A 27059-nucleotide genomic window follows, 5' to 3' on the forward strand; every position below is an offset into this window, starting at 1 on the left:
GTATCTCAGTTGCCTCTTTCCTGTCCCGCTTTGACCCGAGCCTCTCAACCCGAGCGGCGTATCAGGCCCCGGTATCTGATCTTCTCCCCTCGCTGGGGTTTCTTTGTCAATGGCTGTTCTTTCCCGCATTGTATTGAACTAAACTCCAGGCAAGTGAGGAGGATTCCACAGATAAGCTATCAGGCCGCGGCATCACACAGAGAAACCATCAAGCCATGAAATATGTGTCTGGCTGTGAGTCAGGGTGGCGGCGCTGCATGAGGAATGGGGACTAGCAAACACACAGACACTCATACTATACATACTATAATGCTCATTGTATCTGGTAATGTATTTGTTGTTGTATTGAGGCATGGATACAGATACACAAATATCTCATAAAAGCAGATGCAATGTTTTTTTATGAGCGTTGTTTCATGTAGGAACACAGGCAGAAAATACAAAATGTGAAAGTGATAGAACACGTAGGTATAAATGAAGCAACCGTGGCTCTAGTTGGTCCGTCAGTCGATCCTCTTCTTTTGTCCACATTAGAATAACTCGACAAGTATTTGATAGATTTCCATGATCTGAGTCATATAGACTTTGATGATACCTTGACTTTTCATCTTGTTTCCATCTTTTCCTGGATCGATTGTCATGAGGTTACCTTGCACGGCAGCTGGATTATCATGATATCATGCGATCACACGAAAATCCATCTTGTCAGGCTTCAAGTAATGCGTTTGTGTCTGGACCAATCAGTGTCGTGTGAGGATTTACTGGCAGCTAACTGGCAGGTTTAGTTGTGTGTGTGATGCAACACAGAGAGGCAACAACGGCGCCTCCTGAAGAGTTTAGTGTAGATTCTGCAATAGCATCAGTTATATCAGAACTGGAGAGTATTTTTGGCTGGACCGCAGACGGCCTGCTCTCACGTCCGGCTCACAAAACTTGGACCAAGCAGTCAAATTAGGTGATCTAGCTCTAAAATGAAATGAGATTCAGCAGTGGCATAGCTTAAAATGTTTGACTGTAGACTCCTAGTCTGGTTTGTATACAATTTCAAATAACACAAACAAAATACTGTACAAACTATATATATGAAATGTTACCATCAATTTATGGATTTAACCCCAAAATTATAGTCAAATTCAAATATATCTTTTTCCACTTCCACTGCTACTAATCACATCACAACACTGTCACTTTTGCTTTGTCATTTTGTCTTTAATTGCTCTCGTATAGTTTCTATTTTTTTTTTCTGCTCTTGTTTTAGTTTGATATACCTCTTATTATTTATTTTTCACTTTCTCTATTTAGCTGTACTTTCTGTCTTTGCTGCTGCAACAATCGGATTTTCCCTCTTGGATCAATAAAGGCTTATATTATTTTATCTACATATACTGTATAGCAATTGTTCTTGTGTACTAAACATGCAGCCATCATATCTGTGACAGCAATTTCTTTAAAATTTCCCATGTTCAATTTTCATGCACAATCAGTAGTAGATGTATGAACACACACACAGCATATTTATTAAGTCAATGTCAAATCAAGGTTCGATGGATAACGAGGGACAAACAAACGTTGGCAGAGACATGAAGTTAACGAAATGGGACGCACTTTTGGAGCCGGTAGATTTGTCTGCTGATGATAGTGAATACATAATTCAACATCATTAATGTTGAATTATGTATTTGTACTGTTTTTGTAATTTGTTGTCATACCCTTTTAATAACCATTTCTTGGCTCACTGCCGGGCTGCAGGTCAGTCAACCAGAAAAAACACCCCGTCCTCCAGGTGGCCAATCTGCCCGTTATAAACACTGGTAGGCATCAAACACAGCAAAAATATACATATGTCTTACACACAGAGCAAGCTACATGTTCTTTGATCAGACAGTTTGTTTTTAAGTGATAATTTTGCAGTATTTTAATTAGGCAAAATGTTGTTGCTGCTTATGTTCAGACAGCATTTGATGTTTGAGAAGATTGGCTTCTGTATAATTAAAAAGAGTTTTGTTTATATTAGAGTGAATTAAGGTAGTAAGATATGGAAAATCATCATTTTGGTATGGTATTTTGGTATAGTACTGGAACTGAAACACTAGTATCGGATGATTCCCAGCCCTACAAATGCATTACCTTTTAAAGGATAACTTCCGTTTTTTATTTTTTAAATAATAAAACAATTGATATTAGATGAAAGTATTACTGGTTTCTGTATTTGTAATGTCAGAGTTGGTTATTTTCCAAACTTTAAAATGTATTCCTGCTAAATTAGGATTGTGTTTCAGTGCTGAGCAATGGCAGAGGGATACTCACCGGTAGCATTTTGCCGCTGCCGCTGTTATAATCCTACAGTACAGAAATGTTACCTTGATTCCTACTCCTAACTTAGTCCTTTTTAGACGTGAGAGCTGGCCAAGTCTTCATCTTTGAAGGATTTAACTCAGCACATTTGGTCCTGATAAGTATAGAAACACAATAACACACACGGCACACTCTCTTCCCCCCCATCTTCCCCTCACTCCATCACCAGCTCCTCCTTTTTATCTGCCTCTCTTCTTCCCTTTGCAGGACATGTGTGAAAATGTTGAAAGCAGACCCGCCAGGCCTTTAAGATTGAGAAAAACAAATAGCATAATTCAGGAGAAAGTCCCCACAACTCCAGGCTGTTGGACTTCACTAAGCTTTTTTTTTTTTTTTCTGTAATTTGGATATATCTGAAAGGACAGCCACACAGACAGGGAGAGACAGACGGAGAAAAGGAAGGTGAGAAAGACAGAAGATATGCTGGCAGGGAGATGGAGAGAGAAGCATTATAAGTGAAGGAGAGAGGGAAAAACAAACAAACACAGACACTGGTGTGATTGAATGAGGTTTAGCTCGGCTGTTGGACCAACAGCAGCTTCCCTTCTCTCTCTCTCTGTAATATATATTTCCCTTCAAGGCTCCTTATGATAAATGAAAGTTGCTTATTCTTTTTTTTTCTCTCTCTTTCAGACTGAAGTGTGAGGCTTTATTCAGGTCAACATAAAAAATAAATGGAAACATGATGCTGTGGGGTTTGTTGTAGACATGCAAAGCATGCTGAATTAAGTCTTGATGTAATAGTACTCTAGAAAAACATTTGCAAACCTCTAAATCTGCAAGTGAAGTGCAAGTACATGAGAATTGTACGATACTTAATGGTCCGGTGTGTAGGATTTATTAGCAGAAATGGAATATAATACTCATAACTATGTTTTCATTAGTGTATAATCACCTGAAACTAAGTATCGTTGTGTTATCGTTGGCTTAGAATGAGCCGTTTATATCTACATGGGGTGCGGGTTCTCTTCACGGACTCTGCAACGTTGCTCCGCCATGTTTCTACAGTAGCCCAGAAGGGACGAACCAAATATTGGCTCTAGAGCCTTTTGTGTTTTTATGTTACCTGAAGGCCACCGTAGTTCTCCGAAAGGCTTGTGAAACTGCGGTAACGTGAATAAAATGCTGCAGCTCCTCCAGACCAACAGAGGTTTCCCGTGTCTTGGGAAGTAACGGGGCTCCGCAGAGAGAAACGTTACCGTCTCGTTACCGACCAGTTGCCGGTGTCTTTCTGCTCTCTCCGGCTGCGGGCGGAGGGAGACGAGTTTCTCGCTGGGGAGCCCCGCTGCTGAAGTCTGCGCTGAGGCAGGAGAAGCAAACACAGTATCAGCAGTGATTCATGGAGAGACCTTCGTCTGGTCAGCTAACATTACTGCCAAGCAGCTGAAATATAGAGTGATATTGTGCTTTAAGCTGATGTGTGTCGCCTCACTGTTTTGAGCAATGCTCGTTCATGTCTATTTAGAGCGAGCACAAGCACGAGCACGACGCTGACTTTCGTTGATTTCACGGCCACAGGTGTCGCTGTTAAGAAGCATTTCTGAAAGTTACAAATAGTCCCTTTAACTTTTTCCTCGTGTAGTCACCATGTTCCACCAACTTCCTCTGTGACATTTTCTTGATACTAGCGGAGTGATTTATAATGTTTCCAGCTATCATCTCCTGACTCAAAAAACAATTCTACGGATCAATACCAGACTAAATGACTGACGATGGACATTTTTGTGCGGTGTAGTGAACTGCCAGGTGCACTTGTTTTGTTTTTTTCTTTGTGCAGTGATGCCTCATCAACTGCTCTGGTCCTGACCTTCTCCTACGTGCTGATTTGACATTTCCTCTTAAAAGGCCACAGATGGATCATGTGTTTGTTGACTGGGTGCAGGAAGACTCTGCTTTACAAAGAGTAATGAGCCTTGCCATGCTAGGAGGCAAGCTGCAGCAGATGTGTTTGTGTTCTAGTTTAGAAGCAAGCTGATTTTATGTGGCAGCGCTAAATATTACTCGTGATATCACACAGCTATACGTGAGATAACGGTTCACAAAAAATGAATTCATGGTTTAAGGGAAAATAGATTACACTACGATGGTTTACTGTATCTGTTGCATTTAAATTAGATTACGTACGCAAAAAAACAGGATGTCAAAATTGCATTTTAGTGCTAGTACTCTGAAAACATGGGATGTAAATCAAATTTTTACAATTTCTTTTATCATTTCTGATAATATTTGTTGTTTTTATTCAAATAGAATTGCATTAACTTCAGGCACTGGGAGAGTAATTACAGGATCTCATAGATTATATTTCCATTACAGACAAAATAAATTGATTTCTTAAAACAATATGCAGTAATAACCATCAGTAATCTGTAAGTGATTGCATTTTGAAGATAACCTGCATGCACCACTCTGGGAAACTCTGATTTTCATGATACTGGAAGTGTTTTCACGCACAGCAGGAAAGGAATATGAACATATGAAGCCCGCAGAGATTTCATTCAATTTTCTCGATTCCTTTAGCTCTAATCTCAGAGACTGCAATCTTTTCTATAATAAGCATCTGGATCAAGACGGAGCTCTGTGTAAGATGAAAGCAAAGATTACTACTGCAGCTTTGTTGACTTTTTTTATACCAGTAACCTCAAACCTCATTTGGTTTTCACCTACCATCTACAGATGCACACCTGTGAGAGTGTATTGACCTTGGCTCCTGTGGAGTGTTTGTACTCGTGGATGAGTGTGCGAGTACGAGTGTGAGAGAGAGTAGAGTGGAGGAGTAATGAGGGAGAAACCGTGGTGAAGTAGAGTGTAACATATAAAGCCAAACAGCCTCAGTCACAAATAGGGCTGCACAATTCATTGAAATTTATCAAAATTGCAATATGGCCCACTGTAATTTTCATGTATCAAAATTAAATTAAATGTCATCACGCTGCAGAGATGTCCTGCCCTACATGTGGTACAGAAGAATCACTCCATAATCATTTTAATATGTTTTTGAATGAAAATGAGAATAATGTTGTAAAAATTACCATTCTCTCTAATATCGCAAATCATATCTCAAATTGCAATATCAGTCAAAATAATCGCAATTAGATTTTTTTTTTTTCAAAATGTTTCAGCCCTACTCACAAACCAAAAATGTGTTACTGGTTTGGTTCTCCATACTTGATACTTTACTACTGCTGCCTGATCCAATGGACGACTTTGAATAGTATAACTTATATTACAATGCAAATAATATTTTGCATTAATGTACACATTTAAGTTACATATTGATATATGCTGTCGCAGCTGTTGCTGTGGAGAGCCACCGCCGCTCCTTCTTGCTGCAGCAAATGGCTCTCGGCTCTGATCTGGTTATTGAAAAATGTAGAGCTGCAACAATTAATCGATTAGTTGTGATTGCATTTTTTGGTAAATTAGTTTGATTACTGGATCTCTGATTGCAGCGTCTTAAATGTGAATATTTTCTGGTTTCTTTACTCCTCTATGACAGTAGACTGAATATTTTTGAGTTGTGGACAAAACAAGACATTTGAGGATGTCGTCTTGGGCTTTGGGAAACACTGATGGACATTTTCTGACATTTTTATAACAAACAACTAATCAATTAATTGAGAAAATAATCAACAGAATGAAAATAGAATTAACAGAATGAAAATAATTATTCATTGCAGCCCTAGAAAAATGTGATTAACGATTTCAAATAGCTCTTATAATATACTCAATATTTTCAGACAATGTTTAACCTTATAGATTAAATTATGCTAAATTCTTTCTGTGTGTTTTCTTACTTTTGGACTAGTCGACTAGTCCAAGTTTAAACTTCCGTTTAAACATCAGGGAAATTAGTTGTTAGGAGCATCCCCAGTGTGGACTCACCTGCCAAAAAAAGGTTGGGAACCACTAAAGAGCCCCATGCAGAGGTCTACACACAGGCAGACTTGGCCCTGCGGCTCAGAGCGATTGCCAAGACACGCACGCACGCACGCACGCACGCACGCACGCACGCACGCACGCACACACACACGCACACAGCCAGACCCTGGCACAAAGTGAAGCATGCTGTCTGCCTGTGAGTTCGGATCAGCCCGCCCTCACCCTCTCCAGATCTCTGCTCTCTTGGCCGTACAGCTATGCCTCCTTAAGAGAAAGAGGGGAAGACAAAAACAACATCAGAAGTGAAAGATGGCTTAAGTGGCACACTGATAGAAAAATCAGAGAGAGGGTCAGAAACTGAACGAAGAAAAAGAGAGGGGGGAGGATGGAGTGAGATAAAGTGACAGAGGAAGAGGAAAACCTGTCAGCTTGCTTGGCTTGATTGGAGGGGATGAGGGATTTTGAGTTTTGGGGAAGTGCAGGGGATTTGGACTCAGACCACGGATGGTCCCTCACAGATCTCTCAATCATGCTGCTGCTGACAGATTTCAACAGACGCCTTTATTTAGAAAATAAACCGACCCAGAAAATGTGCTCAGATTTGGGTTTTTCGCCTGCTCGCTACGCATACTTAAAATGCATGAAGGAAGTAGCTCTGTGCCTCGCACGCCTCGAGAGACCTGTGAGTTTTTGGATTGGTATCTAAATTTATACAATGGAAGTGCTGTCTGTTACAGAAGTATGCCAATTAAGGTTGAGCTTGTGAGGATGCCAGTGATAACAATGAGGAAGACAGCTTCTTTAAACCTCCGATGTGTTAATTCAGAAGATCTGCCCTCAAGGCTTCACACAGGAATCTTGTGATAGGAAAGAAAAACATCTCAATCAATCCATTACTGAAGTGAAGTGTAACTTTATGTGTTTGACTCTCAAAAAAACATGATTTGCGTTATTCAAGAAATGTGTCATTCATTTATACCACAGTATTCACCTGCAGTCAGGTGGCAACCTGGTCTAAAAGTGAAGCCAATGCCTTAAACTTGCATTCTATCTAACAGCCAGCAGGGGGCGACTCCGCTGGTTGCAAAAAGAAGTATGATTGTATAGAAGTCTATGAGAAAATAATTGATTTATTACCTCAGTAAACATTGTAAACATGAGTTTATGGTCTCAATCGCTAGTTTCAAGTCTTCTTCAATACAGCATGATGTTCATTTAATAAATTATGGTCCCATTTAGAGTCAAATCTTTTCCTACACCTAACTAAGTATTTTTTTTGCCTAAATCTATAGAAGTTGTTTCCTGTGAAGACGGAAGTTTATTTTGAAAAGACTGTATGTAACAAGCGGAAATTGACATGTGTTGCTGGGCATTTGTAGGAAAACGAACAAAAAGGGAGGAATAACTTTTTCTTAAGATATCATATGAACCTTTGTATGAGAATACGTTGAGTATAATGGTTATTGTTGCATGCTGATTGTATTCAGCAGCCTTTGTGAGGGCTCCTCTGAAGAAACAAAAGTCTTCAGCTTTGTGACTGTGTTACATGATAAGCAGTTGAATCCTGACACATGTGTTATGGGTATGTGATATATATATATAATTATGTTTGTGCATATGTGTTGCCATGGTAATTAGATGTTTTCATCGAGGAAAATTACACAACTTCAGGCTCTGATGCCGTCTATACTCCGTTCATGTCTCGTGCTGAAACAATAATCCCTTTGATTGACTAGTCACTCGTCAGAAAATGAAACAATAGTTTTGATAATTTTGACAAAATAAGCCACGTCACCTTGGCCTCTGACAAATTGCGATGGGCTTTTTTTTTTTCCTGACATTTTAGATATTAAACAATAAATCTATTTATTTAGAAATCTGTCACATTACTCCTGCCTTTGCAAGTTGTAGCAGTTCCTCAAAAGTCTCTTGTCTGAATAAGTTGTGTTGAAAACGTGGCAGCTAGTTAACAACCAACAACACATTCAAGGTCAAATTTTAGTAGGGGTCAGGGGTGAAAGTAGATTGAAGTTCTTGGCGGTACTACTAGGCTAGGCAACTTTCATCGCTTGGTATTTTTCTTCTCCAACCCCCAGCTTCATCTATCCCTGAACACACGATTAAATTGCCTGTATGGTGTAGAAAGAAATTAGAAACACTGTCATGTATCGCAAATTATTTATTTAAATTGTGAAAGTGCTGCAGAATAATTTGAATCTTTTAGTGGTACGGAGTACCGGACCGTACCGGCCTACTTTCACCCCTGGCTGCGGCACAGATAATTCTAATATCATTAATGCCTGCCATAATGAGATTGACAGACCCCTAGAGCGACTACTTCCACATAACACTTGCTGACGTAGCTCTGTTCTGGGACGGTAAATAGTATGGATTTGGAGAGATGGGTTCATTCACATCTTTTTACTATTTGAGATGAATTCAAAAGCTTTTAATTTCTAAAGCTTCTTGAATGTGTTTCCACTTGACTTTTTGATATTAATAGGTATCCGATCTGCCCAAGACATAAAAAGAGACCAAGTGTAATTGGAAATTAAAGTAATATATAGACTCTCCATGATCACTAGGTAAACTATATTAATTCTTGTCAAGTTGCGACAGTAAAAAGCCGACATATATTATCTCCTCTATAACAGGAACACAGCATTTTGCCACATTTTGCTAATAACATCCAACAAGATCTGTGCCTGTGAAGACAATACATGCTTGCATTGACAGAGTTACATCCATCTCTGTCTCCGTTTGTGTGTTTCACAATATTTTCCTCTCTGACGTGTGGTGAATTGTTTCTTCCCTGTCGTCTTTGCCTTTTGATAACTAAATTGCATTAGCTCGTCTTGACAACGCCTCCGAGCGTCGGCGGGGATTGTTGTCTCAACATGCATCATTCAGTAAAACCTGTTAAAGGCCCAAAGAAGCCATCAGAGGAGGGAAATCCGATAACAGGCACAGAACTGCATTCATCATTTACCCCCCTTGACAAGGCAGTTGACATCTGTATATTATTCTTTGTTGTGAGAAGGTGTTTTATGAAATGATTTTCCAGCCATATGGGTTTGAAGATATCAAAGGAGAAGAAATTGAGTGAGTTGGTGTCACGCTGGGAGATGGAATCTTTTCTTGTAGCTGAGAAAAACAGGGATTTTAGGTAATATGGTGATCTTTGATTAAAGTCAGGATGTCAGAAAGTCTGAAAGTATTGAGACACAGACCAAAACATTGTTGGTTTCGATCTTTTCATGTGACTTCAGTTCAAATATGTGTCGTTAATTTTATGTCACAGACATCTTGCAAGGCTAAGAAAAATACAAATGTGGGGAAATAAATGTATTTTAGGTCGCTTCTGGCATTTTTATTTAAAATCCTGGCAACTCTCTTCTTTTTTTCATAAAACACTTTATTACCCATATTACACGGTTGAGTGATTATCACCTTACTGAGGTGTACTGTGGTGTGGTGTCTCTTTAGTTTCACCTAAAATGAATAAATTCAGTGTTCAATTACGTTGCTTTTAATCTGAGACGAACATCTTGGCTGCTAAATTGTTTTTGCATGTTTTTTTTCTATTTGTTAACAGACAGTTCTCTGAATTATTTTTACAAAATCTGTGGAGAAAGATGATAATATACTGACTTCTTTCCTACTTGCACTCCCTCAGAGTGGTTTCCTCTAATGTCTGTAATTTAATAATAATAATAACAACAACAACAGTAATATAATAATAATAATAATTATAAACAACTTTATTTGTATAGCACTTTTCCTACAAGAAATGCAGCCCACAGGGTTTTACACATAAAAACAGGAAAAATAAGATGGCAAATAAAACACACTTCATAAAAATAAAATAAAAATAAAAACAAAATGAAAAAAAGATGAAATAGAAAGCATAACATAAGATGGAAAATAAAAACCCACCGAATAATAGTAATATTAATAATAATATTAAAATCAGTACCAATAGTACACATATATCACTGCAGAAGTACCAACAGGTCTCCATTTTCTTCTATGTTCCTTTTTTTTCCAGACCAGTGGTGGAGATTTAAATTTTTAAGATGTAAACTCAAAGTATTTCGCCTCGAGTGCACTCTCTACCAATCGGTGCCTAGGTCTCCGAGGCTGTAAATAAACAAAACAGAGCCTAAAGTAAAGTTTATGATTCTACTATTGAGCTCTGTGTGAATTATTTGTTGTAACTAATTGCTTACTCTGTTGGATATATATTTTGCGTGCTTTCATCATTATGTCCTGGCACATGAATTACTGTGAAAATCTCTGAAGATCGTAATGATAAATGCTTCAGCTGAGTGTCAATAGTTTAATCGATGAAAGTGATATATTAACAGATGTGTGATGCTGACAAGCGGCCACACAAAAAGTGACAAAGATCCACAGAAAATCAGCTGTGTTGTAACTTTGTTCCTTCCTCAATAATATGTGACTCGCGTATGAAATATGCAATGTAAGAACATAAAATAATACTGCCTCCAGTTATGAAAACAGGTAATATTTTGTTCTGTTCAATTAGAATTTTATTTGTTGTTGCTCCACAGTAGAAGCTCTTACCCACATCAGCCCTGCAGTGTAGGACGCTGTCACTGTGTTCTCCACTCAGGAGAAGCTACGAGGGCCGACTGTGTCCCTTCCTGGCAGCTCTGTTGTCAAACAGGACAAAGAGTCTTACTTAAGGAAGGTTTAGCTGTTTCTGCAAAAGCGTGCGGAGCAGAGAGAGTTTTCCCTCGGCCCTGCGTGCATGCCAAAGATGTTCTCAGATCACTTTGGATTAAGTCAAGAACGTTAAGAATTTAAATTTCATTTTATGCTGTAACAGTGTTTTTTATATGCAGTCTTTGAAGGCAAACATCTGCCTATAGCACGAAATGACCATGATAGGTCATTGAGTAATATATGCTTTGATGTCCAGTGGGCTGAGAGATGTGTTGATCAGTGCTGCAACTAAGGATTATTTTCACTATCAGTCAGTCCCTTTTTGTCTTTTTTAAGGGGGGGACAGGGGGTCTTTAGCGGGAGACAGCAGGTCAATAGTAGATGTCACATGGAAGTGGTGTACATCATCTGAAAGCTGGGAACCTGAAGATTAATTTGAAATGCAGCTCAGCACTGTGTGTCAAGTTGTTCTAGTCATAAATCAGAAAAATACATTTTGAAAGTGTATAATGGCTTAGAACATTATGCTCTATTATGTCTCATAAGTTGTTGCAGTAATTTTTGGGTTGATACCATTTGTTACACAGATTTGGTGCTAAATTTAACTATTTTTTACTATTTGAGAATTCATAAAAATGATCAATTATCCCTCAAAAATACCATATTAGGACACCAAGACCTTGAGGAACACCATAGAAAAAGCCATGCTGTGATTTCTGCAAGAGTTGCATTTTTTTCGGCAATTGGATGGCGAGCACTTGTGTTATGGAAACTGCTCAGAAACCCCTTTACTGGCAATATACCTAGGAAAGCCAACCATCCTCTGAATGCTCTAGCTCTCTAGTTTGTGGCTGTAAAGTTTCGTTTGGCTGTGATTATCCTAGAGGTCAACACAGGTCATTTTATACAGTGAGGTCACGTTTCAAAAAAATGGTCTCACTACAATGAAATGGCTACTTTTGGGACTAACATCATCGCACATGAATACCGTTGGGCTCATTGGACCCACAATAATCTCAGCTTTACAGTGATACCCAATTTATGTAATTCAAGTCTGTTTAAGGACCCCAGTATGCAGAAATATTCATATAGACCATTTTTAGAACAGGCAGAAATAACACATTTATACGGCATGCAAAAAAACTGCATGTGATTATCATAAAGTGTGCAAGTCTGTAAAGGGGACTCTCGTGGGTACCCATAGAACCCATTTTCATTAACATATCATGAGGTCTGAGATCACGGGACCCCTTTGAAATCGCCACGCCAGTTTTTCCTGACCAAAATTTAGCCCAACTTAGAAGCGTTGTTTAGTATCTTGCCCAGTTTCATATGATATCAGTACCTTCACTCTAGCTCTAAAACTGAGCCTGCTACAGCCTGAGAGACAGTAAAGTCGGGCGAGGGCGCCAGCGTGGAAGAGGTTAATTGTTTAGTCTATAAAATTAAATTAAATAAATGTCCAGATTTTTGTCTACAACTGCAGAACAAATGTAACCCAGTAATGGAACTCCAGCACTGAAGTGAGTCATTCTCATAGAAACAGTCAAGACTATTCTAAAGATGTGTAAAGAAGACTTCATTTTCAGCTGCTCTGTTTGGAGTATAAGTGTTTTATATAGATTTTGGTTATGTATTTAGTAAATGAATCCAAGGCATAGATGAGTACATTTGGCTTTTTTTGACTGGCATTGTGTGTATTCTGTAGCTTTATAGCTAAGAGAGTTGTGAACTCCAGGTAAACTTTGCAGACACACATTTGGCAATGTTTGGATGCTCTTGGTAAAGTCCTTCGAGGATCAGTCGTTTTTCCTCCCTATCATTTGGCGCTGGTTGTTTTGGCTCCTCTGTTATGTGCTGCTGTCAAACATTTGCAGTATTCTGGGATTTCACATCTCACTCCTGTCTACGTTTGTGTATTTTCTGTGTACATACAGTAGCTGTGTGTTTGAGGACTGGATATGTGGCCTTGCGTATCTAGTTCTGTGAGTGTTAGACGGTGTGTAATTGTATTTGGAGGTAAGGTGTGTGTCACTGTGAAAGGATGTGCAGCTGAGCTCCTGTTCACAGATGACTGCCTGTTTGTATTTGTGCTCCGTCATTGCTGATGAGTTATTGACTGCCGTATTCAAACCCATATAAGCTGACACATCCTCTCTCTGGAAAGCTTCCAGGATCATAAGCCCTCGTAATTACAAGGCACAAACCGGACAACATGGATTGCTTTTGTTCTAATCAAATCACAGAAGTCAATTCTTAAAGAAAAGGTGCCGTAAACACGGACGACACTCCTTTTGTAGTCAACTCGATGTGTTTTGATCTGAGTGCTCCTGTTCTGTTGAGGTACATTGTTCTTTTATCTCCGTCTCATCAGGTATTTTTGACTGCCTGTCTTCACATCAATAAACCAATAAGAACAATTTGGGCTTTTTTCTGTTCCCATTTTCTCTCTCTGGGCTGGGGAGAGAAGTGACAGATGGGCTGATTGTTCAAAACGAGCAAGGATGGATGTAAACATTAGGTAATCTCACGGACACTCTGGTCAAGTTTGCAATAACACATTTTTGTTGTTGTTGCTATTTGTGCCACCCTGCGAAGGCGTTGAGACTCTGTACCTTCTCAGACAAAACATCTAGGCCAAACAGCAAATGAATAAATGTAACTGACCTTGACTCTAAAAGAAGAATATAATTTGAATAGTGATTAGTTTAAGAGATACCCAAATAGCTAAAAGAGTCTACAGCCATGCTATGCTTAGGCACAGCGGAGCTTTGATGCGTCAATTTCTGTATTTTGGCTGTCGGCATCTTGGTTTTTGGCAATCAGAAGTGACACGAAAGGGTGGAGCTATGTACAACCGAACGCTGAATAAGACATTTTTAGCTGACCAAAAAGGTTACAGTTAACTTTTATGAACTAAAAACACACTGAAAGGATATATGTTCTACGACAAAAACACAACTGGACAACGCCATGGTAGCGACCTGTCAATCACAAGGTAGCCACGCCCTAAAGCATACCATACCAACGCAGTCTCTCATGCTATCCAGATGTGTTTTTTGTGCCACTGATGTACGTCCACTCTCGGTCTGGACCGCTGAGTGAAGAAAGAAACTCGAGACACAAACCAGCTGTCACTGCTCAGGGTTAATAATGCACACAGTCAGTGTGATTCCTTGACTAAGCTCTTTCTCATGCTCTTCCCTGCCCGATCACCTCGGCTAGTGACAGATTCAATCTGTCCTCGTACTTTGCTGTCTTGGCACACTCGTGCTCTTGGCTTGAGAAGAAGCACTTTGCTTTTCTATCCCGTCTCTAACCGGCCTGGTAAGTGGCTTTGTGTTTCACTACTCCACTCCTTCTTCTTCTCGGTGTGGATGTCTCTCTCTCGTTGTCCCACTTTTTGTGTTGACCATGATTGTTGTCGTCATTGTCATGCTCCATGGGTGTGGCACTACAGCGTTCGCAGTGGGCTCAGCCTGGCTGTCCTTCCCTGAATCAGGTCTTCACATCGTTTGTTGCTTGTACAAGACACTTGTCTGGGCATATTTTATACATGCAGAATATGACAGTTTCTCAATAGTCTGTCCTATCAGAGACCTCTAAATGAATCATGAGCATATTTTATGAAGTCATTTCAGCCAGATATGGTGAGTTGTTCTTCAGTTGAGGAAAAAACCTGCAGTGAAAAGCAAACTTGAATACAAAAGGAAAACGTGAAACACCTGTCTGCCTGTGAATAGCTAACTGTTGAAGAACAGGCTAATGTGACATCACACGGTTTCCCTCTTCAACACACCTGTCAAGCAAATAGACTCGAGGCTAATTGATCGTCAGTGGCACTGAATAGACACGATAAGAGCTAATGAATCAACATCAGCTGGCAGTGATCGCTCACGCACGCTGGACAAACCTAAGTCTGTGCGACAAGAAAATGAAACTGTCAATATTATGACTGTTGTACTTCCGATTTGGTTCTGTCATCATCGTGCAAACATGAAATACCTGTCAAGTCTTCCGTTACTAATAATACACTTAGCGGCAACATAGCACAGGAAGGATGCTCTTTTCTACTCGCCAATTGGTTCCTGTTGTCAATAAACCACATTTTGATAAATGCAATCTGCAGTAACACCTAGAAAATGCGAGATGTGTGGCTAAGGTTTATACGAGGTGATAATACGATTCTTTTTGAGAAACTTTCAAGTGTTTAAATACCTGTCAGAGCTGTATGAGGGCAGCTGAGGGCTTCACTGGTGAAGTGAACTGTTTACTGTAACATTAGCAGAGAACTCTACAGTTACCAGGAGACTGTTTGACAAAGTAATTATCATTTCCCACGCGTCTGACATCTATTTCTGGCCCACATACAGTATGTGTTCGATTTGATACTTTGAAGAGTGTTTCACTATATTGAATTAACATGCTAAACCATGTTGCCCTTGCGATACCGATGCTTTGAAACCAAGCTGTCACACCTTTTGTAGTAAAGTCCTACGAATAAAGTGTAATTAGTTTGCTCAGTTGCTGAAAATATAAGTTTTACGTCTCACAGAATAGTTTAGCCAGGGCTGAAGTCATAGCCAACATTTTCACTTTCTTTTCCTACAGTAGGTGTTTAAAGACTCAGGGGTGTAATTGCAGCAGGGTTCACTTTGAAGATTACACATGCTTATGCTGAGTTGTCTGAACAGAAACATGTGGATGAGATGATCCTGACAGGGAGACACGCCACCGCTTTTCTTGGCTGCGACACAGCTATCAACCAATGAGTCAAATTGTGCCGCGGAGATGGAACAAGATTTAACTTTTTGGCACCTTTTAGTGTTTTTTGTTGGAGAGCTTCTGACAAATTCCGGGGTGCTTAAGTACCACTTTATCCTCACTTTTTAGAGCTGCTGCGGAGAGTGTCTAGAGACGACATCATCATCAATTATCTACAGGTTTTTTATGCTTCTGCGACGGCTGTGGCCGGAAGCATTGTGCTTTTACGTTGTCCGTCTCTCCGTACACATATATACATCTGTCCCATTCTTGTTAACGCGATATCTCAGGAATGCCTGGAGGGAATTTCTTCAATTTTGGCACAAACGTCCACTTGGACCCGAGGATAAACTAGAAATGCTAATTTTAAGTTTTTTTCTAACCGATAGCCGACCCTTGTTAACTGATTATTAACCGTTAACCGACAAGATTGGTGCGTTGCATGCAGCGGTGCTATTTTTAGTGCCTAACAAGTCGCCCAGCTGCAATGATAAGCCAATGCACAAACAGGTTAAATCCAGCATTTATCACCAGCTACAGTGTATGCGCAAAACAGACAACAGAGTCCCCAGTTCACCCGTCCGGGAGAGTTACTGTAGCAGCCACGATGCTGCGTGTATTGTCTTGGACACATGCAGCCACTTTCCCAGTAAAAGTCTGCCACCACCACCGCATCAGTTTATTTAGCTGTGAGGTTGTCAGCTGTGTGTCTGTCTGGCGTAACGATCGCGAGGGTCCAACAAACCGTGTATGTTCACAGCTATAACGTTACTGATAACTAATGTGCTCGCCGTTGTCACACACATACGGTCTGTCAGCCCGGCGTAACGTTAGCGAGTGTCCGACAGACTGAGTGTTTGTGGCGGAGGTGAGTGTGGGGTTGTCGGTGGCGTTGTAGCTGTGAACATAGCAGTGCAGTGTGTGTGAACAGTGTATTTGTCGGTGAATAAATGCTACAACTCCTCAAGACCCAAGCCAAGCTCCTGTGTCTTGTAATACCGGCTCAGACTCACTTAAAGTGGGCTGTTAAGGTGGACCAGTTATTCTCTTAATCTTTTAATATTTCTTTAAACCGTTTTACTGATAGCATTAATCTGTAAATATTCTTAATGTTGGTTAACAGTTAATTATTAACATCCCTAGGACTGAACTGATAAGATTTTGGTGGTCAAAGGTCAAAGTCATTGTCACACCAAATCTTATCTGGTAAACCTCAGCATATCCCTTTGAGCATCCTGGTATTGAGTGAGGAGAACAAATAGGACTGTTTAGAGATGTTGTGGAAGAATATATTAAAATTCATCCACTTACTTATAGCCAATTAAGTACCTCTAATTCAAATTATTTTGTTTCACATTGTTCGTAAATATGGGCTGAATTTCAAATTACACCTATTACCTTCCATGCAACTTCATTACATCCCTAACTAGGGTCTGATTTCCCTGATGCCACATGTAATTGATGATGACGATATTCCTTAAGTGGCTTTCAGACTTTTGCCTTTACAATGTTTAACACTAATTTCCTTTTTGTGACAACCCTCGGATGACTATAATTTTCCAGCCTTAGTAGAAAGCATGAGCAGGTCAAGGTTTTCAATTGTTGCGCAGACCTCCCGAGCTTACGTGCATCACCCCCGCTCGAGCTAACTCTTTGGGGATATCTAAGTGCTACACCTCAGCGTGCCCAAAATGCAATTCTTTTCACAAAATCCATTAGAGGACACCGCTCTCCCCTGCCTCTCTCTCCTCAGCTCTCCACTCGTCTGCTGTTGGGTCCTTGTTCCTCTGTCAGAACTGGTGAGATTAGATTTTGAAAATGCATTCTATGATTTCTTTACCCCGCAACTTGTGCCGGGTGAGCGCTGTTTGCCGTGTCATGGAAGCAAAGAATTTGAAAGTTGACTGACAAATCTATGTGACTGAAAACGTCTGTGACACTGATTAGTTCTGACATGTGTAATTTATTTCTACTTATTCTGGTTTCCCCACACTGTCTTTCACATCCCCCTGTATTTTTTTTGTTCCATCTTTCTGCTTTTGCTTCTAACACATCTACTTAAGATGTATTTTGACCTCAAATTACCGCTGTAGTCCTTCATTACCCACTAACACTTGACAGTGTAAGTGTATCACCAAGCAGCTATAGAGACCTGGCTTTGTGCAAGAGCTAAATACCAACCACAGTAAAAAAAAAGAAAAAGACTGATTGAGTGAAGTTATAGGTCAGATAACTAACGTAATAAGTCTGATGAAAGTCTTTTCACCACTTTACCTCCCCATCAGGCAGCCCTTTTCGACAGGGGAACTGTAACTATGCCGTTATATCGCTGTCTTCAAAGCCACCAGACCAGACTCCATTCACAAAATCAGTAATTTTATCTTGCAGAACACGGGAGTTGTTGGTCTACCGCTGCATCAATCGGTTAGTCTGTTTGTGTTATTGTGTGACTTTCCGATCTGAACTAACGTGGCGTCCACACATCAGTACATTGTTTAGCTCCTGTGCCGGTACTCCTGTCTGCCTCTCAAAATTGGTAGCATGCCCACCGCCATCTAAGTTACTGTATGTAACATTAATACACTAACACTATAGGGGCTGTTTATACACTGTATATGTAGCAGCGTCATCATGCAGAAACTTACGTCAGGACACGTGGGAAATGTTTTTTTAGAAGGGCTTGGGAAAATAGCATTTTGACACTAAAACATACATACTTCAACCAAAATTTTAATATTCGGAATTGAATACATACATACACCGCTGGGAAGCTACAGAATGATATAAGAACCTCTCTAATAATCATAATAATAGTAATAATAATGGACCCATCCTTTAAATTATAGACTTGTTTAAGATCATCTTAAACAAAGATGATCTTTCTGTAGCTTTACTCAGGCAGAATTCATTTCCTAAACCATATAATCTCTCTCCGTTTGGACAAAGGCTATTTATGTGCAATTTATATTCCCTCATCGGTCCCTGTCTTCATATCACGTCTCCTTCTGCTTTCTCTTTTACTCGTCCCATGAGGCTAAGACACGGGTACAGCTGCGAGAATGCCATGCTGTCAGCACATCAGCGAAAACATTACTTTCATTAGGCCTCATTATATCACCACAGACATCCTTGTTAAAATGTCATTTGCTAATTCCTTTCAATACTTATTTCCACCCGGCTGTCTCAGCAGGATTAACGTGTCATTTATTGGGATGTGGAAGAAAACAAGCTCAAAGTTGATTAGCAAAAGTAAACAGAGAGAGAGAGAGAAAGGGAAGGTGGGATTGGAGAGGGAGGGAGGGAGAAAGAGTTTCTTCATTTATTACATATCCATACATCAGAACAGCGATACGTCATCCAAAAAAAATATTAATATTATCCAGATTAAATAACGGAGTAAAAGTAGTCAGAATCATTCTAATTAAATCATTTAAATTAATTTTATTTGTTGTGGAGCAAGTATAAGATGAGCTTGTCAAAAGTATTTATGAGTCCTCCCAGTTGACAAACGTTGTGTTCTGCTTCGGTATGCGAGGTAGGTGGGTTGTGTTCAGTTATGATAAACATGCATGGCACTCGCTAGGAGCTATACACTAATATGAGTGTTTCTGCTACCAACTAAAGAGCGTTGGAAGTGTCAGTGAACCATAACATAGCACATTAAAACGTATGATTTTCTGCTCTAAATATAATGTCTGCTCGATGTTCACATCCCACTGCAACTCAAAGAACAAAAAAAAAAAGTCTGATTTCAGACTAGGAAATGAAATGAAATAACAGATCACTAATATAAGTGCAGTGCAGGAGGTAAAATTGCCTTAATGTAGTTGCTTTGATAGCAAGGAAGCGTTACAGGAGAAGATTTGTAGACGTCTGGCTGTTTCAACACAGTGCCGTTTTGAAACGCAGCACCCAACAACCTGTGAAGTCCGGATTTGACTGAAGAATAATTTATGTAACTTCAGTACTGTATTAAAAAAAATAACAACTGCTCTAAATTCGAATCATCACCACCATGAATTCTTTCTTTAAAAACCATAGTGGACTAGATTCATCTATTCTGGGTTTTAGGGATGCTTCTACCGTTTTTTAAGTAGCTTTGTGTGTATGTATTAAACCCAACGTGTCTGCTCTTTCCCGCCTACGAAGCACACAGTAGCCTGCTGTGTATAAAGAAGCTCTCTCTCTGGATGGCTGCCTATTGAAGTGGGATAAGCCAGAAGCCTCAGTAGTTCCAAATAGGTTTGGGCCACAGCCACAGCAAAGCACATTTCTGTGTCTGCAGGAGTCTGTTTACAGAGTATTGTTACTGCTATTTTTGAGTTTATCAAAAAACTGAAAGATACTCTTTCTATGGGACTGTTTTGCATCATCTGCAGAAAACATGAGGAATATATATTTTTTTCTCAGAGAAAATCAAATCAAACACATTCCAGTTGAAATGAACAAAGTGCATTGACTTGTTTTATATATACCTGCATAATGATTATTTGTGAACCTTAATAATCATTTTAATATTGTAACAACAGTTGTAAGGTATGATCATAATGCTTTACAATAGCAAGTGTAACAATTTATCAAATCTTCTCCACTTATTTTGCATGTGGTGGGCGTCCTGGTGGCCTAGAGAGGTTTAAAAGTGAACAACTCTGCAATACCAGCCAATTAGACTGTTGTCAGGCTATTAAATAGGCGTTATCAGTCGCTATAAACCCTGTAGATGTGGGTGAATAGGGGCCTACTACACCCACTTGTTGGTTTTATCATCTATTCACATGGTAGATCACCGAAAGAAGGTATAAAAGAACATGACGGCGACCTCTAGCTACCTTTTCACCCAGGAGACCGGAGTTTGCTTCCCGTGTGAAACCAGCAGCTTGCATTTGTCTTTGTGTTTGTAGTTATTTTAACTCAAAACAATGTTTTTCCTCAACTTAACCAAGTTTTTTTTTTGCCTAAACCTAAAGAAGTTGTATTTTTGTTGCCTAAACCTAAAGAAGCATTTTTGTTTGTGTGCGAAACGTTACGTTTAGTTGTTTTACATGTTAGAAGGTGCTGCTTTTAAGTTTCGCTTTTACTTTTACAACATAGTAGGCCCCTAATGACCCACATCTATGGTGCTTATAGTGACTTATAACGCCTACTTAATGGCCTGATAACAGTCGAATGGGGTGGCAATACTAGCTGACTAATGCCCTGATCAGACAGAGCAAAACGCGAGGCACAACGCACTGCCTTTTTGTTGCCCGATCAGACAGAGCATTTTTTTTGCAGTTTGCTGCGTGTTTTTATTTTATATGTTGCTAGGCAACCACCAAATGAATGCTAACATTAGCCTACCTTATTACAAACCAGGAACTGTATGCGACCCAAACCGCTAATAGTACAGTTTTAATTAATGAAAACAACTTACCTGAAATCTCAAGTAACGCACACATTTTTCCTCCAGCTGTTTTCTGTTCAGATCATGGTGACTACAGTTGGTAAAGTCATATAGCTCCAAGTATCCAGCAAAGTTCAATACAATGAGATGAAAAGCTAATGACCTCAGGCTCTTATTCGCTCCGAGTAGAATTTTTTTGAACTCGAGGCGCTCAGGGCGAAACGCCTCACTCTCATTGAAAACAATTACAAAAAGCCACCCCAGGCTGCGAAAAAACCCACTCTGTCTGTTTGGGGACTGACTTTATATACTCTACAAGAAAGGCAAAATTTTTGTCAGTAATCTAATGGGGGCTAGACCCATATATAATTGAGGTGTAGCCTCTAAAGGATGCTGCACTTCAACATAAAAATACAACAAAATGAAACATGAAAAATAACAGTCGAAATATCATCACAAAAATAAGGATATCATTTAAAACCGGGGTGAAAACTTTTTATTAAATAATTATAAAAAAGTAGCTATAAAAACACTTTAATGTTAAAATCTTTATTAATTCCCCATGGATGTAAACTTCTGAGATTGTAAATCCAGAAAGCCTCTTTAACTTCTTCCGAAAGAACTTAATGTCCTCTGGTTCCCAAACTGACCTTATCAATACCAATAAAAGAAAAATCCATCATTGAATGTTTGGCCTCCAAAAAATGTCCGACTAAATTATGTATCCCCCGGCCTAAAAACGTCAATGTGATCGTAGCGTCCGCGGTTCAAGTCCGGCTAGGGACCTTGGTTGCATGTCATACTGTCTCTCTCGCCTCTCATTTCCTGTCACCTCTCGACTGCGCGCTGCCTAATTAAGGCAGAAAATGCTGAATAAAAGCGGTATAATGAACAGTGATTGTGACAGCTCTTTGTCTCCTTCAGGTAAAGTTAGGGTCTAGAGACATCCAGTGAACATTGTTTAGGGCTCAGCTGTCGCTTTGTCTCTGCGACACGGCGGAGTTCATGACGTGCAGCTCCTTCCTGCACGGATTTCTTCCAGGAGCGCCTGTCCAGTGTAATGTGCTCCCAGTTGCTTGATGTGATGGGGAATTTCTTTAGACTGGTCTTGATATTGTCCTTTTGCCTGTTTATTAGCATAAAAGAAGTGAAAGAACTGCAGTGACTATGAATCTTTGAATGGAACTGAGCAAATTTCCTCTGAATCAGCAAATTGTCTGGTCATTTAATGGTTACAGAAAGCACCATAATGTTCATAATAACACCTCATAACATTTCTAACTTAACAGAATGAATATAAACTTGGATAATGCATGCATGTATTATAATGTGTGCAGGTATCTATTGCCTTCATTAAAATGTAAATAGTCTTTAGCCTTGTTTACACTAAATCTAAATTATGCGACTTAGATCCCACTAGCTGTTGCCATAATGGAACTTATTTGTTGTATGTGTAAGGCTGTGAGGGGATAATGGATGCAATTTAGTTTGCAATTATTGTAAATGGTTCTTGACAGGAACATTAGGTACAGTACATGCCTAAAAAGTAAATGCAATGTTTTCATCATAACCCCACATCAGCTCTAAGTGCTGAAATATGCAGTTTAATAGTCTGTGTCATTGTGAAACAGAATCAAGGTGCTGGATTTGACAAACAACCTCTCTGCCTCTAAAAGGGAGAAAAAGAAGAAGCTTGTTGTTTTCCTGTGATTTAACGGCTATTTCTTATCGCCGCCTCTGAAGAGAGACTTAAAGATAAACATAACACTGCCTTCCACCGCTCTATAAAAAAACTTGTGTTATCATGTAGAGAAGAGGGATTACAGTCTCAGTGGTTGCACAGGTTCATTGGTGCAAATTTCATCCATATTCCCTTCAGTGAGGAGGTCGGCTCCCCGTCTGCTGCTGCTGCTGAGTGATTTCTAACTGAACTCAAGTGTTGTATGTCTTCGCATGGAGACGCACACAATGATCAATTATCTTGGACACTCTTAGTCGACCTATTGCTCGTTTTGGTCTTAGTTGACCAAGATTTCTTTAGTCAATTAGTCATTTTTTTCATGCTGAATGACTTACTGTACCTCCAAGAAACTTATGAGCACAAGTAAACACAAGATTTAAAGTGATGCTTTTGTGTAATACTTTGTGGAGAAACTCAGTTTTACAGATCTGTCGATTGAATCCACTAATCGGTTAGTGGTGTTAGTCAACTAAGAATGTCTTTGGTAGAAGACATCTCTACAATTATCCCTTTTTAAAATGATTATTATTATTATTTTTTAGAAATCAGCATATACATAATTGGTGTTTCTTTTGAGTTATGTACATATTTTGTCAAAATCTAATTCTAATAACCAAAAAGAAGACATTTAAATTTTAATTTATTACATCTATTAGTGTTCTCCAGTCGGCGTGAATTTTTGGTTCCAACTGTCAGTGTCGTTACTGAGATTTGTCGCGAGGGGCTTGTTGGTTGTAAATGGACGGATGTCTTAAATCACAGTACATAAGAAGCGCCAGAGACGTTGGAAGTAGGGGAAGATAGAATGCCATAATGACTGTGACATAAGATGGAAAATAAATCCTGCTTGAAACCATTTAAGTAAATTTCCATCACTCTTTGAAACTGCAAAAGAATGTCATTCCAAATAATACAGAAAAGGGCTTTATCCATTTAACCTCACTGCATTCTGACAGCAATACTACTGTCAGGACTGAGCACCGAGGCGCTCTCCAAGGTGCTGGATCACACCCTAGATAGAGTAGCTCTCCCGCGGCGCACACAGTCCTGACAAATACAGGCCCGGCGCCAGGATGAATATGCAACAGCCTCAGAAAGGCAAAATAACAACAACATATGGCTACTGTTTAAAGAATACATTTATTACAGCACTCACTAAAATAATTTAAAATCAGCAGGGGAGGCGCGTTGAAACAGCTGTTTGCAGCTTGCAGCTCTCAAGGGACACAAATAGTAAGCTCGGCCATAGACTAAATATGTCATTAATACGCCTCTAATGGAAGTGAAAGTATTTCTGGCAACTTGTGAAAGCGTAATGTAGGTCTGCTTACCAACTAGGGCCACCAGTGGTATAGTGTCTGTGCAGAACTGGACTTAAGTTACATAAACCGTGCACACACACGACAGCTCATTTCGGTTGGATACATTTTTAAAATCTAGCTTACTCTTGCTGGTTTCTCCAATCTTACCGACCCCAGCTTTAACCGCCAGTCAAATATGGGAAACAGCCCCCAGTTGCTCGTGCAAATATGTTAAAAATTGTAAAATTATGATATCATTTTAGAGTGTATTTCCTTACACAAAAAGTGTAGAGAATTCAAATTTCAATTTGACTTTAAAGATACAAATTTGTAGTCACTGGACCTCACCTTGACTCTCTATATTTAGTATTGGGATGATGATGATTTTCTCTCTCTCCCATGAATCAGGTATGTACAGCGCATTAGTGACCGAAACACACTTTGATTTCTGACACACACTTCATCATAACCATCATCACATTGTGCACTAATACCTGTCATCATTACTAACCTCTCTGCTGTAATGATAGTGATTTTGTCTCACAGTGTCACATCAGCCGTAAGCAGACACCAACTGCACCGTAGACTTCCCTGTGACATTTCATATTTATGGCCGTTGTTATTTTATACTTCAGCTCTAATGGCTTACATAATCTTGACAAATTCCTGGTTTTCTTTTCACTTTCTACATCAGCACCAGCCCCTTTGATGGAAGGCATCACTGTTTTATCTTATTAATGATCTGGCCACATGCCACATCAGAAACGAATTTTACTGTTCTGATGTGTTGGAAGTTATTTCTGAAACAGTGAAATATATATTCATCAGAGACTCCTGTGAATTTCTGATTTTGATCTTGACTATTAGAGGTAACACTAGTCCTATCTTGGTTCCTGGTCTGGACAAATGACTGTCCAGTTAGTTTGTAGGGATGTGACAATACACTTGTCTCCCGATTCAATACTTTGGTGCCAATTTGATATGTATTGGTTTTCTAATGTATTCCTGGCAGACTTTGAATAGAATATACTGTACCTCGTTATGCGACATACATTAAATCCATACAGGTACATCAATGCCGTCTCCCTTTTCACATCTGTGCTCCAATCCTTGTGTCTTTGCCCCGGATTGTTGCGTGAGCAGAAGCGGAAGGTTGTATAGGTTTCCACATGTCTTTTCATATTCATCTCTGTTGTTTGTTTATTTTTTTAGTTGCAATAAATGATGCATTGATGACAGATTCCTGGCAGAACACGCCTGGATTTCTGATGCTCTGCACTGTGAGAAGCAGCCCTAATGATGAAAACATCACTCTTGTTTTCCTTTCTGAATGTTTTCAACAGCAATAATGCACAGAAAGTGACTGTGAAACAGCTCTCTGTGTCTTCACTTGTTACCGTGCCATAGTTGTTTTTTCCCCCTGGATGCTGTGAATGATACATGACAGGGTGTTCTGGTGCTGTGTTCACAACAGTCAGCCTGAAGTATCAGACTTGATGCTGAGGACACAACCTCCTGCATCTAGACCTTTTTCTTTTTTCTGCTTTCATCCAAACTGAAAAAATGTCTTTATGCAGGAAAAACCCTGCATTGTGTTTTAAGTACAGCCTCACACAGCTTTCAGCTTTTAGACGGCAAACTGGAGATAATTATAGTGGCCGAGTGTAGGACTGTAAAATTAGGTGAGGCCGGCAGAGAAGAGCAGCAATGTTAACGGTAGACGGCATCGCTGTCAAAAGTTAACTTTTTTTTTTTTTTTACATTTTGCCGTTTCTGTAAGTTTGCAATAGAATATTAAAAGAAAGCTGCATTTTATAGGTACATGCATTACTAGAATAATTACATAAAATAGACACAAAATAATTTTATTTAATATATTTTATTGTATTCTTTGTAAACAATACGACATCGCCGCAGCAACATCGTCATGCAAGTTGCTATGGTTACGTTGTATTGTTTACAAAGAATAGAGTAATCATTTTTTGTTTATTTTTTATATATAATTATTCTAGTAATGCATGTAGCTTCTTGTAATATCTCAGTAGGATTTCAAGCTCTGATCATATAATTCCAGATGTTGTTGCACTAAAAATTTAGATTATATATATTTTTTTCTGTGGTTTTGCTACTTTTACTTTAGTAAATCTTTTGAATACTTTTTCCACCTCTGCAGAGGTCAAACTAGCCCCGATGATGAAAACATCACAGGTGTGTCTCTGCTTAAACTGGGCTGGTTTAGCTCCAGTCATGCTTTCACACCGATCTTGTTCATTAGAGGCATAAAGCATCAAATACACAGCAGTACTCCAGGATGAATGTCAGCCAGATAGTGTCTATCTGTATCTGTATATGGATGTATGAGTATTGGATTGATGCGGTAGAAACAGCTTTGTAATGAAACTAAATAATTATCCAAAATTCATTTATAACATTTCTTGGATTTCTAACAGTTATTGGCAGATATGTGTCAAACTGCACTCAACTGTTCAACCAGAAAAAAACATATTTGCAAGTAATATTTGACCCAGGTCTGGTTTGGTGCTGGATGTTAGCAACCTTGTTAGTCAGTGTGAGATTCATCCAAATGAGCCTGCTGAGGCAATTTGAGCCTCACTGGCACTCACCATGCTGGTGATGGCACACTGTGGATTCACACTCTGCCACACACAAGAAGACAACCAGGCTTTCTCTCCATTTGAATTCTCTTTAGTTAAAGTGACAGTGAGTGAGATGTTTAATAGCAATAAATAACTGCATTACAATTACAACATTGAGGTTGACTGGATTTATGGCTTCCCAGAACTCACTTTTCAATTTGATGTTTGTTTTTGCTAATCTCAACTATAAACTCTTTCTTTACTGATAATAATTCACTTTCCAGCACCATAATTATCTCCCTTTTTTCATACTGAAGAGGGAAGTGATATTTTAAGGCTGATTTAGTTCA

General features: G+C 39.3%; 1 long non-coding RNA gene across 4 annotated transcripts in view; it reads left to right on the forward strand.

Annotated features, from left to right (window-relative positions):
- LOC119475609 overlaps positions 1-27059 on the forward strand; it is a 110636-nt gene that overhangs the window by 55450 nt on the left and 28127 nt on the right. For 2 of the 4 annotated variants that reach the window (XR_005203834.1, XR_005203832.1), the window contains exon 2: positions 2563-2757. This is a non-coding gene — a long non-coding RNA (uncharacterized LOC119475609). Of the gene's footprint in view, positions 1-1749; positions 1812-2562; positions 2758-2988; positions 3381-27059 lie in introns of those variants that run through there. The other 2 variants (XR_005203835.1, XR_005203833.1) reach the window with 2 other exon arrangements.

The sequence above is a fragment of the Sebastes umbrosus genome, chromosome 17 (assembly GCF_015220745.1).
Source record: "Sebastes umbrosus isolate fSebUmb1 chromosome 17, fSebUmb1.pri, whole genome shotgun sequence".
NCBI classification, from domain to species: domain Eukaryota; kingdom Metazoa; phylum Chordata; class Actinopteri; order Perciformes; family Sebastidae; genus Sebastes; species Sebastes umbrosus.